Source organism: Formica exsecta, unplaced genomic scaffold, assembly GCF_003651465.1.
Source record: "Formica exsecta isolate Colony F162 unplaced genomic scaffold, ASM365146v1 scaffold365, whole genome shotgun sequence".
In the NCBI taxonomy this organism is placed as follows: domain Eukaryota; kingdom Metazoa; phylum Arthropoda; class Insecta; order Hymenoptera; family Formicidae; genus Formica; species Formica exsecta.
Genome location: NW_021850897.1, coordinates 1,379,904 through 1,400,526, shown reverse-complemented (window position 1 = coordinate 1,400,526; position 20,623 = coordinate 1,379,904). Strand labels below are relative to the sequence as shown.

General features: G+C 35.6%; 1 pseudogene; it reads right to left on the bottom strand.

Annotated features, from left to right (window-relative positions):
* Positions 1 to 13,694: 13,694 nt before the first annotated feature.
* The window catches only part of LOC115239132, a 9,961-nt pseudogene continuing 3,032 nt past the window's right edge, over positions 13,695 to 20,623 (bottom strand).

The following is a 20,623-nucleotide window of genomic DNA, read 5'->3' as shown; positions in this document are numbered from 1 at the left end:
GTTTCTTTTGTTAAAATTAAATTTTATATAAGAAAAATAGAAATGTGTCATTTTCAATTAATATATCTCAGAAATTAATAATAAAAAAATTTAACGGCACTTTTGTGATATAATGTCGATATGACCTGTCATTGCGATAATACGAATAAAATTGATAAACATAAATCCAAAATCTCAAAATATGAAATGTCAAAAATTTAGAAATAATTCGGTTTTACAAACTGATATGCATACACGCAATGATTTTGTTACGTTTTATCAAGTTATATTCACAACTGTCGTGTATGTTTCTCGCATCTCTTATCAGTAAATAATGAAAAATGAATTTTCAACCGCGTTAAAGCTGTGACAATATTAGATGTGATATAAACATTATATTATTAACCATTTTAAACATTCTAATAATATAATCAATATAAAAAATAAATGTTAAAAATAAATATATTAATAATTTTGTATGTATATCTATTAATTTACTTTTTCAATTAAATTTTAATTAAATTCATTGTCATCTGTTTTTTTTATTATTTTATAATTTTTAACACTAAATATTTTAATGATAAAGCCGTATAAATTAATGTTCTATTAAATATATGCATTATTCTTTATATTTTTAGTATTATTAAAATAATTGATAAAAATAGAAGAACAATTATAAAATAGAAAAATATATACGAGAGTGGATAAAAAAATAACTTGTTTTATTTGTGTTTTTTGTTTTATTTGTAACTTGAGTTTAAAACCTCTGTCTGTTATTTTGAACCAAGTTATTTTTCGATCCACCCTCGTATATGTATATTGAAATTAAATGCATAAAATATAAATGTAACAATATATTGTATGAAAAATTGCATAAATAATGGATAAAAATTAGAATAATAATTATTTAATTAGTAGTAATTACTAAATGATTTCCAGTTTTTTACTTGCAAACGGTCGTGCTGCAGAGTAAACAATAGTATTTGCAACGGAACTTCAGATAATAAACCCACTGCGACGCTTGATTGCATAAACATTTGAACATTATCAATACGATAAATAATTGTATATATTAGCTCGATAATCAACAATATTGCGTGCAAGCTTGAGACTAGACGAAATATTTTATCACAAACGATTTGAAATCTTGTTGCGTCTCGCGATACTGGCCAACAACAGGCAAATAATAAATCCACCTTCAGAAATGCAATAACTTTCTCTAACGTAACCTTCTTCATATTAATCGAGGCTGCCTCTCTCGATAAACAATCATGCGTTCCGGTTGAATTATTTCAACCGGAAGTATATATCGTTGTATGTTATATATCCTTGCAATATTCTCACAATCTTACAAAATACTCCGTATATTGGATAAAAAGATTCAAGAGAAATATGGGAAACTATTACATGAAAAGAAATATGCTTTCTTTTGTATGCCAATAGCATAAAATATTGCAAAGTGCATATTATCACATTTAGATGAAATTATACTTACTGATTATTACTTACTCTTATTTTCCTATCTTTGGAGCTTATGCGTGAACGAATATATTAATAAATTATGCGGACGACTTAGAAATATACCAGCTATAATGTTCTATAGCAGTTTTCTCTATCGTGAATTATTATCATAATAATGTTTCTCTTGCAGTCTACGTTGGTTGAAATGGTATCGTGTAAATGGAAACGCAGATACACAAGAGAATTTTATTAAGTGTAAATATTTCTTTATTTGATTTTTGCAACATCTATCGAATAATTTTTAAACGTAGTAAAGAAGACAACAGAAATATTAGATAGCTCAAAATTTCCAAAACAAACAAAAAATATCTATTTGATATTTATAAATATTATTATATGTATTTAAACAAAAGAAAAGAAGCTAGAACATAATAGAATTTTTAATGGTTTATTATAAAGTAATAATTAGATTGATAATATATTGATATACGATACGGTGTCTTTTATTTGTTTTATTTATATAAACAGACACAAAGAGTAAAATAAAATATAGATAAAAGCATTATTTTTGGATTACTAGCAAGATAAAAATTCATATTTTCGTTCCAAGAAATACCGAACGTACGTTTTGTCCGATTTATATTTATAATTACTGTTTTATATTCTTTAGTTCTATTTACATATGGATCCACATTATATTAACTAGACTTTGAATACTTATAGTAATTATATAGCACGGTCAGATATAGATTTCAGTTTAAAAAATTGATAAACTGCTCTTGATGCTTGAGAGGCGTTATTGATGAATCAAATAAATTTGCATAAAGTATCAAACTTAAAAATATTCGAACAAGCATGTAGAACGAATGCAATGCAACATTTAACGTTTATGTAGATATTTTCATGATAAACGGAAAATTGTTTTCTTCGCACATATGCGTATTTACATATATCTGCAGACGCGCTTAGAGAAATAGCAGATAATATTAAACACATGGTATAATGATAGAACTGCAATTAATGTTTTAACGAGATATCGTGAGATAATATTGATATTTCACAAACACGCTTTATTCAAGTAAAAATATATAAAACTCAATTTTATATTTATTAAGGCTCCTGAGTAGTCGACGCGGCCATATTGGAATGATGACGTCAGAAGCGAGAAATGACACGCTTAGAATTCTTGCGTGCCATTTTTAAATAAAAAGATATTTTAAAGAAACAAGACTACAGATCGCTTTAGTATACTCGTAAAATTGTCCGAAAACTAAGCTTTTCCTTTGACAATTAATAAATAACCGTAAAATGAGTGTCAAAGTAAGCCTAGTCATACGGGAAAACATGTAGTTTGACAGCTGTCAAAAGAAGTGGAAAATGTTTTTTTTTTTTACATAACACTTTTCTTGCTAAGCTTAGTTTTCTATGTGTCACTTAATAGCTAATAAAATATCATAAAGTTGGCCTAAATACTTGAACAATGGCCAAAAAATTATCAAAAAAAATTGATTTTTTTCTATCAATTACCACTTCGATTGTTAAACGCGAGTCTAGTACTTTACAAATTACTCTGCTAAGAAGCTCGATAATGGATATGTAAGACGGAGATCTATACACACGTACACGCGATCCAAACTGCGAAAAATGACACGAGTCTAGTTATATATCGATGAATCATGGGGCAGCGCTCGATTGCGAAATTGAACGCTCGAAACACGCACTAGGCGAAACGAGTGCGTACGTGACCCTCATAAAATTCAAACACAATCGATCGTATTATCTCTCGCGCGCATTATTACGCCCGATATACTAAATTTTTGTAGACCGAATTAGCGAAACGAGGAGAAACAAACGAGCGATCGTTTTTCAAGACGGAAATCGCCAACGGCTTAAATAAGAAAAATGGTTAATTATGGCTTTTGTATTTTCCATACAAGATTATATATCACAAGAAAAAAAAAAGACATAGAAAATGTCTATTAAAAATTAAAACTAATTTTGTACTTGAAGCATAAAGATGCATAAAGAACACAATGTCACGTCAGAGAACTAAAGAGCAAAGCCGGTCGTAGATGGCGGATTTATCAGATTTTATATTTGTTTACGGAAGAAACTAGGAAATATTCCTTAATTAATTCCTAGTTCATTTTACGTTTCCAAATTTAGCTTTCTTAATTGTAGACGCTTCACAAGGTGTGTAAACCAAATTGATTTACTGTTGACAGAATGGATAGAGAATCGTGGAATCATTTCGATTGCGAACAATCGTTTATCGCAACAATGCAACTTGCGTAATTCTAATAAACGCGAAAAAATTTGCAACTTGTTCTTTCCAAAACCGGACGTGGATGGTGGAATTGAGAGACGCAAACGTAATCTTGACGACGCATTCATAAGAGGATCTGTTGCCACTTCGACCCCGATTGGTTTACCCGGAGAACTCGTGCGAAACGCACGAGAAACGAAGGTGCGCGGATTATGCAAGACACGAAATTAATAACGGAAAGCCGGAGCATACTTATAATGCGTTTTTTAAATGCATGTCGGACAATTGAAAGTTAGGAAAGTGAAGGAGAAAAATTCTTTCGCGGCCGCATGATCAATGATGCTTGATCATCCGCGTTGCAATTATAATGCACTGCGTGGTATCGTTAATTCCGGATTTGCACTCGTATTACTCGACAATAATTTCGAACTTACGATCGAAAAACCAATTTGACCATCGTTTTTTTCGCCCATGCATATTAACATTTTATGATGCCGAACTTCGCGTTTTTCTCAATTCTTACGAGATTTCTTATAACGCTCCACAGCAGTTTAACGACGTGTAAAATTATGAAGGAATCGTGCAGCATCGTGCACAAGTGGGAGTATGTTTGCATAACAGGTTGTCCTGCGCTAAAGAAACGGCCAAAGGTGAGTTTTATGGAATTTAAATAACGAAAAGTATTATAGCAAGATTCTGCACCAAAACAAAGAATGATTAAAAATGCAGCAAATGATTATTTTGAAAGTTATAAGTCAATCGTCCTGAATATAGAAGATTGAAGTACACGAAGTAATAAAAGCGCGCGTAGAAAAAGGATTAAACAATGGTCATCATTCATAGCTATAAAAAAAAATTATACCATTGATTAAATGTGCGTATTTTAAGACAAAAGTTCAAGACTTATCAGGTTTAGATTTCTTCCGTAATATCCGTTACGCTTTTATCGTCAAGTACCGCGATCATTTACTTACGCCAGAAGACAGCTGAAATATTCACACGTGGATACAATGCATCGTTCCGCCTGCACGAGATACACCGTATCTAATACAAGACGCCTAAAAGTCTTCGATGTTTCCTCGAAGGAGCGCACCGCGCGCGTTTCTTATATCACCTCGGACACTAACAAAGATATAGGGTGTCGCCTGGTGGACAGATAATCGCATCGCGCCAGGTTTAAGGTGTCTCACCATCTGGAGGTTGGCCGAGATATTGCGTTACGTTAATGCAGCACCAACTACAATTCCTTTACCGTAGACGGTGATCAATTACAAACAGCCGTGTTGTTCAATTGATATTAGGTTTTCAATCATAAAATTGTTTTCAAGATCTCAACATGGCAATCAATATTGACATACCTTCTATCAACGGAGCAATTGAGGCTGGCATCACCATTGGAGTTGATTCTTCTCTCCCAGAGGATAAAAAGTTACCAATCCTAGTGCAAGGCGTTGTACCAGCAGCATTGGCTGTTGTCAAGCAGCATGCAGCACTCTGGGCGTATGGACAATTTACTGATGCCACTGCAAGACGGCTGTTTGTAAATGGGGTCCTTGGGGTCATTGATACCGGTCTGATTTGCTCTGTGCAGGACTTGCCCGATGGGGACTGGGTTAAGGCAAATGTCGATTAAATGTTAATTACGCGCTATCGCAGCCGCCGTTTAAAAACGATGGAGACTCTGAACAACAAAGTTATATTGTTTTGTTTTTCCTACATCATGGATATTGTATCGGGTAAACAAGTATTTCTTATGCTGAATTTAAATGCATTTTTAATTTTCTATTTCTATGAAAGATCTGTCTCAAATATTTTGCGATAATTAGCATATATCTTGTTCTCACTTGCCCTAATGTTTTCATTAGAGAGAGAGAAATTTAATTTGCTTAATCTGAGTTTCTCACTTGCCCTAATGTTTTCTCTCATTAGAGAAAGAGAAATTTAATTTACTTAATAATATAAATATATCGTTCTTATAAGTAGCAATTTTATGAAAAATCTTTATGTAGCACGCCTTGATTATTGGGGCGCCGTGTGAAACGGGGTCCGCTATTGAGCGCGTCTCTATGGAGAACATAGGAGAATCAGAATAATAAAGAAAAGAAGAGAGAACATAAATAGAAAGATATTAACAGCTGAATTAATGGTTAAATAAATAGAGAAAGTAAAAATTATGAAAGAGAGAGCGAGAAAAGAGAGAAAGGGCGAGAGCTAGAGAGAGAGAGAGAGACGGATAACGTACGTTTTATGTTGAATGAAACTGACCGATTCCAACCTATGATATCGCAATCATCTTATTGTCTGAAATCGCTTAAGCTTGTTGGAAAACGGAAATCTCGAAAGACGCGATACGCGAAATATGGTTTGAAGATTAGCGTTTTTCCATCATGTCTGTCGCTCACCTTCCATCGCGTCTTCCGCCGTTTACACGTAACATTGTCAAACGTAATATGATATCATACTACATCTTGTTCACGTGACATGTCTTACACAAACCTGGTAAAACACTTTTATTATAAACAATACAATACAACAATATAAATACTTATTGTTTCTAATAAAATAATGTATGTGTATGTCTTCGTGAGAGAATATAATTGTATGAGTATAATTAATTTCTTCTAGATAAATTCCGAAAATGTAGGAACAGAATTCTCTGTGATTTCTATAAAAGAAGCGATAGGAATAATTCGTAATTTTGTAGAAAAGGAAAGAGAAATCGAAGTTATAAGTACATCTTGTGCTTATGGAAGAATATTATCCCAAAATATATATTCTTTTCGTGATTCACCAAAATTCAGAGTTTCTTTTAAAGATGGATATGCGGTATTAGCAAACGATGGGAAAGGTAGCAAAAAGGTGTTATGCAATATAACGGCAGAGTTTACAGTAAATACTCTTACAGTACAGTAAATTGCAAGAATAAGTGCATATTACTACAAGCTAGAACTGCAAGAAAAAATTTTTTTAGTCCACACTAATTTCTCTTGAACCTGCCACTTGCGTACGTGTGTATAAAGGAGATCGCATTCCCGATGGTGAGCAATTTTAACTGCACATTACATTGATTTATTCGCCATAAAGAATCCACTGCCATATTTATTTCTCATTGCAGATGCGACAGCAGTTGTACAAAATGAGGATACAAGGTTAATATCTTACGTTAAAATGGACGAATGGATTGAGATAATGGTTGAACCACAAGATGGACAGAATATTAGGTATATAATTCATTATTTTTCATATTTTTGGGGGGACATATTTTATTGAATCATATATTTATTTATTTGCTCACTTTTGTTGTTGCAGACCCATTGGTTGCGACATAGAGAAAGGAACTTTATTTCTAAATCCGTATATAAATCTTACGACGATAAGATGGAAACTTCTGGAGAGGGGGTGGCTGCAAACATTACTGTTACAAAAATTCCGGTTATAGGTGTATTGTCGACGGATGATGAACTAGAAGCCTGATGAAATGTTAAGATACCACGTTTTAGGACAATACAAATATTATTGTAATAATACAACTGTGATGAATCTATTACAAGATCACAAGTTTTATCCACATTATCTTGGAGTTGCAAGTGATAAGTAAGTAAATCGAAATTTGTTATATTTTTTGCTTATTTTTATAATAATTAATTTGTTGTATTTATTATTATAATTTTATTTAGACGATTTAATTTATTTTAATATAATTATAAATTATTATAAATAGTTATAAATTTAAATGTCTCATTACACTAATATAAATTACTATTTTGTAGTAAGTCTTTGTTGCACAAAATCAAGGAATCTATAAAAATGTTAGATGTACTTGTGATAACAGGTTTTGTGTCCATGAGCGATAAAGTTGTGTTGAGTTCTATTTTACGGACACATTTCGAAGTTACTATACATTTTGGTATCTCAGTTTTCTCTCGCTTATCAAGATTAAAAGATTTCTCTGTACATAAAAAATATTTTCTTTCTTTAGATTATGTAGACATAGATTTGGGGGACTGGACGATATTTGCGACTTGTATGTGGCATGGCAAAAAGAAATTTTTTTTTTTGCCAGGAAATATAATATCCGCTACTATTTTGGCAGGCTATTTTCTTTTGCCCCTTGTAAAAAAGATGCGCGGCGATTTTTTTGAACCCATCATAATACGTAATCACATATGTTTCAATTTTCATTAACAACTTAGTAGAGTTCGATTAAAGTAACGTAGACCATTTTTCTAGCTGTTACTGTATGATACTAGAAGTTCGTTAAATATTTTCGGCATAATGATTAGAATCGCCTTGAGCAGAACGAGTGATTAATAATTGCCCGTTGCAGTCAAAAGTGCAACTGCATCGAAAAAAAAAAAGATTCCTTTAACTTCACACCTAGAAGGGTTTAACTTAATACAAACGTTGACCGCATGATTTAACGCCCTATGATTTTACTTTAATGTTTATGTCTCTATCCTCTACCCCAAATAAATTGTCTAGATGAATTAGAGAAAAAAAATTTCATAAACCGTTTGGATTTTTACGACTCAAGTTTTATCTTTATTCTATATAGTCTTGCCTCGTTAGACCGATATCTTTAATTATTGGAATTATCTCTTAGCTCTCTTTCTCTCGCACAATAATTATGAACCATTCTCAACGATGTTTTAGCAGTAACGTGTTTATAACTATAACTGTTGGGTTGAACGGAAAGTTTGTGCCGTTTTTTCGGTTTTCATCTGTTAGCAAAAAACGGAACGAATTTTCTGTTCAATCTAATATATGTTTATAACTACATTCGTTCTAGAGGCCGCGCAATGTTATCGACATGAGTTCTGCTAATTGCACGCTTAAATACTCCGTAATCCTAACGACATAATCGTGTAATAATAAGTTGGATGTATCGCATAGAAGCACCGCGCTCTACGGTGTGTTTATTGAATTAATTAATTGCACAGTAATAAAATCATGGTGCCTTTTTCGCACAACAAATATTTTTCTGCAATCCTTTATTCGATTTTGCTTTTTTTCATCTCGTCTATTGTTATCCGCGGGCGATACACACCTGCTAAAGTGCTTTTCACCGTGGAACGCGGTGCATTCCGAACAAGAATCTCGCAAATCGCGCCCGACGATGTCGTTTGCACAATCGGCATTGTTAGACTAATTATCGTCGTGGATAATGGGTGCCCGCGCGGTATCGATCAAAAATTTCTAGACGTGATGTTTCGTTGTGGCTGTTGCTCAATTTTGCCGGCAAGCCTCGTTGGGATTTTAAATGTCGGGGTTGCCTCACTTACTTTGTTACAAGTCTAACAATCTTAACTCTGTTGATCACACCAAAACGCATTACAAATACGCGATTCTAAGAAATGCCGAGCTCATATTTGCGCGGCACGATTCAATACCGGCTCTATTACATTAACATCCAAACGAGCGGCGCGATTTCGCATAGGGGCGACATTATAGAAGAGAACAAAGGTATTCCCTCTCTCCATTCCGCGGTATCATCGTCGATAGTGAATCCAGTATATAAATATATCCCGCAGAGGAGATACATCGCGAATGTGCGTTGATCTATGCATATAAACGTGCATACGAAACGTGGGCGGCCGGCAGCGTACAAGCCGGCTCTGAATGAACTTCTTGCGCCACGCATGTGAATGGATTCGCGTGCGTTTAACGATGTTGACTCATTTCGCTCGAAGAGACCGGAAGTCTTCCGTTCCTCTTAACCGTACAGGTGTGGTCGCAATAATTCTGTCTTAAGATACTAAAAAACTCAAAAATGGTATAAATGATTTTCTATTGAATCTCATTGAACGTTTGGCGATATCTTTAAAACGGCCAAATTTTATAAAGATTAAATAATAATAATAAAAACAAAAAATGTTATAATTCTGTACCCTTTGAAGTACTAATAAAATTAAAAGCGATACAAACGGATATAAACAATTCTTTGTTGTATCCCATTGGCCGTTTTACGATATCTTACAAAAATTGGAAGTTATTCTTTATAAGGGGTATTTAAAAATTAAAAATGTTGTAATTCTGTACTCTTTAAGGTACAAACAAAATTAAAAGTGGTACAAACAGGTACAAATGATTCTGTGTTGAATCTCGCTGGCCGTTTAATGCTAAGTTAAAAAAAATACTAAATTATTTTTTATAATAGATTTAAAAAATTTTTTAAATGCTGTAGTTTTGTGGTATAAATGAAATAGAAAGTGGTACAAACGAATATAAATAATTTTCTGTCTATAGTCAGGGGTCATTTTTCTCCCGCGGCGGTGCCGTTATTAGGCAGTACGCAATGTACGCTCCAGCGTACGACGCAAAGATATAAAGCACATTTTATAAACATCTCTTCAAGGATATAAAGTGTATTTTATTAAAGACCACCAAGTCATCGTTGGTCATCATTGCGGTGGTTCCCGAGAAGATCGGACCAAGATGTTCGGTGGGAACTTGGGCAGCTTGATGCTTGGCCATGGTCCATTTGGTTGCTGGCTCTTCAAGTAAGAGGCTAGATCATATCCGCCATGTTGACAATGGGCATGATCATATAGGAATGGTGGCGATCTTGGAGCCAACGACAGCAGCAACTTGCTGTTTGCCTTTAAACGCATGCATTCTGTGATTGTGCAGCTCCTTGTCGAAGCGGAACTGGTCATAGTTAAAGACCTCTTCAGACATGTAGCTTTTGTCATGAATGGTCTTTTTCACGAGCTCGATGAATTAAGCTCGTTTCTCTTCCAGCTTGACCTGATTCTTCCACAAGTCATGGCCTACCTTGTGAGTAATGGCCCAAGAAACAATTCGATTTTGTTTCTTAAAGTGATACAACCAGGCGAGCAAACTTTAAACTTGGTGTTCGGCAACTTAGTCTTCTTCACTGGAGTGCACACTGCCGAATCGTTCTATCGGTGACACGGCTGTGCTGCTTGCGCTTTTCTTCGAACATCTTCATCATCTCCTTATTGATCTTACCGATGGTGTCGATGTCTTCGTTTGCGCCAGCGTTTGAAACTGGCGCATTAGCCATCCATGAATCTTTGGAACCGCCTATAAACGACTTCCTGCCTGACATTTTTGCACTTGGCGAAGAACTCATCGGACAAGTCAACGAGTTTGAGATCTTCTTGCTTCATGTAATAATGAAAGATCTTTTCTCACATCTCCGATAGAACTTCATAACTGTAGATATGAAGTTTCATCGAGGAAAAGAATTAAAGCTGTCCAGGTAAAGCTCTTGCTCGACGAGTTGTTTGCTCAATTACTTGACCATCAAGGCCTCATACGGATTGTCAATCGGAGCGTCATTGTCGACCTCGAGCGAATCAAAGTTGTCCAGTTGAAACTCTTGCTCGATGAATTGTTTGCTCAATTGCTTGGTGTCACCGGTGATTCGTCAATCGGGGCGTCATCATCGACTTCGAGCAAATCAAAGCTATCCAGGTGAAACTCTTGCTCGACGAGTTGTTTGCTCAATTGCTTGGCGGTAATCAAGGTCTCGTACGGATTGTCAATCGGAGCGTCATCGTTGACCTCGAGCGAATTAAAGCTGTCCAGGTAAAGCTCTTGCTCGACGAGTTGTTTGCTCAATTGCTTGGCGGTAATCAAGGTCTCGTACGGATTGTCAATCGGAGCGTCATCGTTGACCTCGAGCGAATTAAAGCTGTCCAGGTAAAGCTCTTGCTCGACGAGTTGTTTGCTCAATTGCTTGGCGGTAATCAAGGTCTCGTACGGATTGTCAATCGGAGCGTCATCGTTGACCTCGAGCGAATTAAAGCTGTCCAGGTAAAGCTCTTGCTCGACGAGTTGTTTGCTCAATTGCTCGGCCATCAAGATCTTGTATAGGTTGTCAGTCGGAGCGCCATCGTCAACTTCGAACGAATCAAAGCTATCCAGGTAAAACTCTTGCTCAACAAGATGTTTGTTCAACTGCTCGGCCATCAAGGTCTCGTACGAGTTCACACTGATCGTCTCGCTGGTAAAAAGCGAACGTTGAGATAGTGAGATGGAATGCTTTTAATACATCAAAGCAATAATATTGATAATGTTGATGAAGCGAGGTGTCTTCTTCTTTCGGCTTCTCGTCGTGAAATCGTTCGATAGCCCTGAAAAGGACTGTTTTGGTGATAGCCTTGAAAAGGGCTAAAGCATTGTCAGCCATAGGAATAGGGCAGACATTGTCATGACAAAGCATGTCATTCGCAAACATCGTTATTAATGTACTTAAATGTAAATATGTTTTACAACGTAATATTAGTGTCCCGCAGTTACACCTCGCAAGGAAATTTAATGCAACCGCGCGTGTTTATATGCTAACGGTGAATTGCGTCGCTGGTAAGCGATACGGCCAACGTGTAAATGGCGAAAAGAGCGAGTTAATTAAAACGTTAATTTGTAAGATAATTAAAACCGATGTGAATCTAGCGCTTGATTTTATAAAAATTACAAATTGATAACATAGCTTGTACCTGTTTGTAGCGCACTTTATTTCTTTCGTATTTTAAAGGATTAAAAATACAAGGTGATAGATATTACAAAGTGGATGAAGGGGGGAAAGAGCGGAGACAATGACCGTATTCCAAAATTCATTATCATATTCATTCCAGTACTGAAAATCTATAATTCACGTATATTATATATTTCCAGTACTGGCAGTGAATTTTGGAACACGGCCAATGAGAAGCAGAGCAAGATATATCATAAGATGCGGTCATATAACAGAACTCATGTCTTGTGATCCTTCAACAATCAAATCGATGTCTCCTCCATTTCGAATGTAGAATTAAAACGAAACCAACGTTTTGCCGAATTGATAAAGAAAAAGAGAGAATAAATATCTTTTATTTTAAAAAATTTTTCCGTCTAATTAACTAATATTAATTATACCGTAAGGAAATATAAAATATTCAAAGTAGCATTAAATAATACATAGATAGCTTACAATGTAGCTATCTATACCAGTAACAGGCAAGTATTAGGCAGTTATGCGCCACTTAATTGCTGATTATTCAAGAACGTGGTACCGGCTGTTAATTATACGTGTTGACGATTTATACTGCTCGTTCGCGCCCAGGCGGTAATTGCCGGGCGACTTTTAGTGACATGATTTTGTGGAACCGCGGAATTACTATGATTTTGAGACAATGTAAAATGCTAAAATCAAAACGAACGTGATTGATAAAGCACGATGGTCTCGATAATTACGGACGCAAGGAATAAAATAAAATAAAACAGAATTAAGCGAGTTGAAAGTAAGTAAAAATAAAGTAAACAGATTAAATGCCCCGCATTTGAGAATATTAATTAATTTATATTCAATGTGATTGACCTCCTATCTTAAAACATTATAATTATATTAATAAAATTAAAATCAAACAAAAAATCTCAAGTTAATTGAGACTGTACTCTATTTTATAAGTGTCATATGGAATGCGGACAAAATACTAACAGAATGGGAGGAAGGCGTTATAATATCCATATACAAAAAAAAGCGATAAGTTACAATGTATCGAACTGCAAAAAGAGGAGAATTCTGAGAAGAATATTTAGACCATGCGTTGATCAATAAACATTAAGATACCGAATAAGGATTAATAAAAAGATATATGAATTGTACCGAGAACACCAGATATAATTTATAAGATAAAAACAAGCTGCTTGAGAGGAACATGTTTAGAAGACAATAATAGAATAATAAAGCTTGCATAGAATGAACTGTTTTCGCGATCTCGAAAACAGAATTTATTTCGAGATGTACAACGAAAACTATTTCGATGTCGATGGGCCATCTCTCGTTCCGACAAATGGGCACAACAACCGCACAGGCGCGTAGGTAAAACGCGTGCAAATTAGTCACCGATCTTCAAGCTCGCGATTCTTACGCACGCGTGCATAGCAGGGCACGCGAGAGCCAGATGAACGGCTCCGGATCACGTCGCAAGCCGTGCGTAGGCACGGGCCGACACAGACATACTCCATTCACTTGGCACATTCATTCATAGGGCTGGGGAATGCGCCTGGCGAACGCGAGTTGGTCGTACGTCGACGATTCCGTTCTGATACCGCCGTCGCTGCCGCAATCGGCGTCACTATTGACGTCGGCCAGCTTCCGTTTAAGACCGGTAAAATCATTCTTGTTTGCCCTGATAATCCACCTAACTTCCAGTCCGCCTGTGCTCTCGCTGTGATACGGAGACAATATGCATACTACGTACCATTGTTCCCGGTAATGTAATAATGATTATAATAAAATTTTAATCGGATAAAAGAAATATTCATATTTTGAATTAAATATAAGATAAAAATATCGATTATATGACCAATATAGATTTTAAATTATTTCGTCAATAACTAAAACTCAAATATTACATTCACATAAAATAGTGCAATTACCAGTTAACTCAAACATAAAATTTCGCGATAAATGATCAATCGAGTTGCTTTATTGCCATATGCGTATGCGTAAACATTTATATAGATCATATAAATCAAAAACCGACGTAATTTCATTCTGAATTGAGATTAGAAATTAATTTATCTACATGCTTTATCGGCGGAGATGGTACACGGAAAAAAATATTCCTCGCAGCCTCAATATATTTATTGATATTCTAATCGAATTATATATGACTGCCTTTTACATCAAAGCGTCGAAAAATTAATAACGAACACATTACCGAGATTTGCTTTCGATCGAAGCAAAATTTTAATAAAATTATTATTCGAGACAATTATTAATGAAACAAGTTGGCCATTGCGGGCACTCGATACAACAGACAGAAGATTTGCGAAGGTGGCAGGATTTACATTGTAAATTGCTCATCATGGATACAATGCGTGGACCATTCGGCCATTGTCATTATGAAAATGACAGCGTAGTCCGAAGAATGGTAGACACGCACTTGTGTACCGGCACGCAAATGTGCTTTTATCGTTTTAAAGACAAATGCATTTAATTCACTACGAAGTACTCGACCGGGCGTGATTATTTCATATTTGGAACCATCTCCGCGGTGGTAGACATATACGCTGTACTTTCAGCGGTCGCCACCTCATGTCTTGTGCCGGCATTGTAAGCGCTACCATTGATCGCGTGGATCAATGGTAGCGCTTACAATGCCGGCACAAGACATGATGTGGCAATGTCGACAAGTACAGCGTATATGTCTACCACCGCGGAGATGGTTCCAAATATGAAATAATCACGCCCGGTCGAGCAAAAGACGTTGAATGAGTCACGCCACATGCGATATTGTGAACCGCGAATATTGCCATCATGAAAACCATTAGCGGAATGGCGAAGAGTACGTTATTAATTTGAAAAAAGTCTACAGTATCGATATAGTATCTAAGCGGATAAATAGTATAATATGAAAATGAGAAGATAGACATATGAATAGAGAATAACAAAAAATTGTGTTAGAAATGTTCAAGGAGATCGAGGAATTTTGCGGTAAAAGTTTGAATCGCGGTCAATTAGGAATGTTAACGAGGAATGTCGCGACGTATTCGCGGGGTTAATGACTATTTGTACACAATGAGGAAAAGCACCCGCGGTTATTGCTATCTAGGAGATATCGCGTAGGACACATGCCGCCGACGTTACCTGCATGTAATTCTAAAGACAGAGACAGATCAAAGCGTCGTGTTTCTGTTATCCACGTTTCTGCGTACCGTTCATATTATGATTGTAAGATTTTAGTTTTCTTTACGAAACAGACATTTTATGCAAATATTAGATAAGTTACTGCAAATTTTATGAAGAAGTAATTATATTATTGTGAATGTATATTTTGTTTTTCGATCAATTTTTTTCTAAATATAGCTTTTAGTTTTTGCACGAAATATAATTTGAATGCATGTAATGTATGAACTCTTTCTCTCTCTCTCTCTCTCTCTCTGTAAATGTGTTAATATATATATATATGAGACAATATATTTAACAATGTAGAATAAATCTAAGTGCAAAATAAATCGTGTGCTCCGACACATAAATCATCCTTAACGTCTCATAACAAAAATAAATAAGATAAGTCTTCGTTTATTCTTTGTTGTTCAATATAAATCTCGAAATACGATTTAAACACGCATCACAGATTTTTATCACTTTTTTTTGTTATAGATAATATTAAATCCTAATACACTTTTTGATAGAATTCTTGAAACGCTGTAAGAACTTCTAAAAAAATTATTTTAATCAAAAAATTTTAATTCTAGAAATAAAATATATTGTGATAACTCTTTTAAAATCGATTTTATCAAATCAAATTTTTTTAAGACTAATCATAGAATTCTTAGAATCACTCGTTAGAATCGCTAGAAATCGAGGAATTATCCAGAAGTTTGAAGAAATCGCGCGTTTATTTTCCGAGAAAAATATTTCACCTATGGAAATTTAAAAAATTTTTATTTTAAAAATAAAATATATTTTTCAGAAAAAAAATATATAAATAGTTAATAATTATAGCTGCTAACATTTTTCTTAATTTTTTGTTCTAATTTAAAAAAATTGAAGATGAGAAATAAATCTGTTATTATGAGCTCCCGAAACATATCATGAAAATTATATACCGAAAATCGATATCGAAAATCGTGCAATTTCATTTCCTTCTAACGTGAAACTTAATAACTAACTTGACTCTTGAACGGAAGAGAAGAATCAAACGTTTTTCGTTTTTTCGTTCAGGATTCAACCGCATCCGTGAAATCATTACGTCAAGGACCACACCTATGCATCCTGTAGGTCCTGCAATTGATTTTAAGCTTCGTTAAGACGGTTCTCGAAGACAATCCACCGCAACTTCCGTTTCTTTACGCTAATTATGCGACAAAATAAACATAAGTGACTTTACATTATTTGTCGTTTTTATGATAAGAATGAAAATAATTTTTAAGTGACATTGTGTTCTCGCATTGCTCTTAAATATTTTCTTGTTCTCAAAACTTATCAACCGATGTCAAGATAATATTCTTTTATATATATAATGCTTTATAATAAAATTGTTTAATAACTGTTTCAAATCATTGCTATAATAACTGTTTCAAATCATTAAAAATTAAATATCTTTAAGTTGATGTGTCTTTAACACACTCTAGCCTGTTGGAAGATGATGCCTGAGTCTCTAGCTTTGAAGATCCGACAGCGCTCGATTATCGGCGCTATCGGATATGATACATGGCAAGTGTATGTGTATAGGTGACTACGATGTATAAATCATCAAATCACACCGTGCGGGAAAAGTATCTATGAGAGAATCGTCCAACTCTTTGTCAATCAGCGGCGCAAACAGGAAAAGGCGCGGCTGATAACAATCGATAATGAAAATATTAATTATTATTTGCTGCTTCGTGCCTTTCAATTTATTTTGCCACAGTACCAGGCTAGCATTGTACCGTTCCGCAAAAATGACGAAATCTCGTTAGATTTCCCTCGCCGACAATAAATCACAAAAGATTCCGCTCTGATAATACACTCGTTCGCGCGAAGGTGGATCCGACTCTGATCCTTTATGACCCGACAGAGTGATCGCATGAAATGTGTGTGCCAGGAATAAATGATAATATACTCTATTTAAGTAATGTAATAAATATACATAAACAGAGACAACAAAAGAAAAAATTAATGCTTTAAAAAGAAATCTCAAGATTAAGGCTTACAGAAGCGACTCGAGAACGGAGCGGATCAAGCCGCTCTCTCTCGTCTCGGCGCTCGAAAAATAAACATCATACTGCAAGAATATTTAATAAACATAACGATAATATTAGAAGTGTGAATAGTAAATTGAAGCCAATCAATTTAAAACACATCGAGTTGCCTTTAATTTGATTACATTCATATGAACCTGCAAGAACATAACAAATGTATTCTTCTATGTATTATATTTTTTTAGAAGTCTCGAATATCTTTTAATATCGCGTATAGCAAGTCGAGAGTGTCGAATCCAGAAAGGACGATTGTTTCGATCGACCCATTGAATTACGCAATCGCGAATCTCGGTCGTTATAACCAATCCATCGATTAGCGCAACCAGTGTTTCGCAAGATATTCTTCTCGAAACATGTGTTGCACATAATTCGCTCAACTGCCAATAAATGTTTCATTCAACATTTAAAGCAGCATTGTTCAAAAGTGACATACAATGACAGTTTCGCTATCACTACCGAGACTTCATACAAATAATTACCCATCTAATATTCCTTTCCCATTCATGCTTCACGTGACCGATCTAAGACTGCTCGCTGCTACCAAAATGTAACGACAACGCACTCATTTAAAAAAAAAAGCTAAATTCTTATCTCCTGCGCATCAAATAAAATCCCTGTGACAGCTTCCGTATTTATTTCCATTGTTGTGATGGATGTATTTGTAACAGCTTTTGTATTGATCTCTACCTTTGTAATGGAAAGATGCAACATATCTAAAAGTGTCATCCCCAATCACAAATTTTCAAATAAAATTCCGCTTTTTATTCATTCACTTTTATAATCATGAAATTTAAATCTGCAAACCGTTTATCAAACTCTGACCTTGATTGATCTATCAATAGATTAAAGCAGGGAAAGTTACACACAAATCTTAAAAATTCGCTTTAAATTTCTACACAATGTATAAACTGAGCGAAATTATTTGGAAAATATTCGCGACATTTATTACACTAGATTCGACATTGCCGATTCGTATAGCAAGATATTAAAAGATATTCGATCTACTTATATAATAGAAACACGTATTTGAAGAACGAATAATCTCGCTCATTTTTTACATTGTTAAAATTTCCGATACTACTATACTACTATACTACTATACTACTATACTACTACGATACATTGTTCGAATTTCCAGGATTTACCTTTCTTACTTACTGATTTACTGGTAGACGAATTAAAGTCAGAGTTCGATAGACGATTCGGAGATTTGGATTTGCTTTCTACAAATCTATTACTTTTTAATAATTCCGCGACTGCAAAAGTTAATAAAGAAGAAGCAGAATTTCGATTGAAAATTTGTGATTTGCATTCGGACTTATTTATAAAAACTGTTATAGAAAAATGCGAAAAAATTTATAAATTTTTTTCAGGTAATCAACCGACAACAAAAGTTGTGGCAGAAACATCCACTACAACAACAGAAATAAACACGAAAGCTGTCGTAGAAACTTCATTTGACGTGTAGGAAGTAAGAAGTTTGCTTTTTTAATAAGTACATTGTTGTTACGTTTCTACAATATCGAGCAGCCTAAAATTGGCCGCGTGAAGTACAAATGAGAAGGGAATTAGGCCTATCTTACACAAATCTCATAGCCGTAGTATAGACGTAACCCTAAGAATCAACCAATAACGTGTGTCCGTAGTATTTCAGCCAATATCACTAAAATATTATGAACGCGCGTATTAGATGATTCTTACGGTTACGTCTATACTTACGGCTACGGAAGTTACATAGAACAGGCCTTAGATAAGTAATTGTCTGCATGGAGAGTCGCGGTAATCATAGGTATACTGTCATCATCTGCCACCCTAAAACAACACTGCTAAAGCATCGAGAGAGGCCATCAAAGGATCGCTGCGACGAATCAAGATAGAAGTGACCTCACCCTACGGTTCACAAAGAGATTGCGTTCGCATCCGATATTTATTGACAATCGCATTTCTAAAACAAAGAATGCGTCATGTATGACGAGATGGAAGTGTCGAACTTAGCGATGGACGCCGATAAAGAATAACCAAGATATGCGATGGCATATCCCGATAAATAGATTGAAACGATCATCCATCGCTAAAATTGGTACTCGCGATCCGTCACTCGCGACATTGGCAAACACCATACTTATCACAGACTGCGCAAAACATGTGTTTGGAGAATGACGTCTCACGACAAACACTGATACGCGCGGAGCGATGGACTCCGAGTATAAATAATCGCGGTAGACACGTACGCGTAATCCAATGGGAAGATCGAGCGATCGTCCATCGCTAGATTCGGCACTCGCGATCCGTCATTCGCGGTATTGGCAGACACCATACTTATCACAGACTGCGCGAAACATTTGTTTGGAGAATGGCGTCTCACGACAAACACTGATACGCGCGAAGCAACGGACTCCGAATATAAATAATCGCGGTAGACGCGAACGCGTAATCCAATGGGAAGATCGAGCGATCGTCCGTCGCTAGATTCGGCACTCGCGATCCGTCACACGCGGTATTGACATATACCACACTTATCACAAATTGCGCGAAACACGTGTTTGGAGAATAACGTCTCACGACAAACACTCGAATGCGCGAAGCGATGGACTCTGGATGCAAATAACCGCGGTAGACACGTACGCATAATCCAATGGGAAGATCGAGCGATCGTCCATCACTAGTTTCGGCACTCGCGATGTTGGCAGATACCACACTTCTCACAGATTGCGCGAAACATGTGTTTGGAGAACGGCGTCTCACGACAAACACTGATACGCGCGGAGCGGTGGACTCCGAATACAAAAAATCGCGGTAGACACGTACGCGTAATCCAATGGGAAGATCGAGCGATCGTCCACCGCTAAATTCGGCACTCGCGATCCATCACTCGCGATATTGGCAGATATCACATTTATCTTCTTTTTTCTTCTTAGTTATTCCCACCGGTTGGTGAGAATTTTATGCCTTCAACCACACTTTGAAGTTATAAAACGTCTGAGGTCTTTGATACGTTTATTTACAGTTTCGTATTATATAAATTGTCCAGTGTTCGGAATAATACATTAAGTCAAATATACTGTCTCTACTGTTCAATCCTTTCCGATCGAGTTCATTGCCCATTATCTTCTTCTCAGCTTGCATCACACTTATCACAGATTGCGCGAAATATGTGTTTGGAGAACGGCGTCTCGCGACAAACACTGATACGCGCGAAGCGATGGACTCCGAATA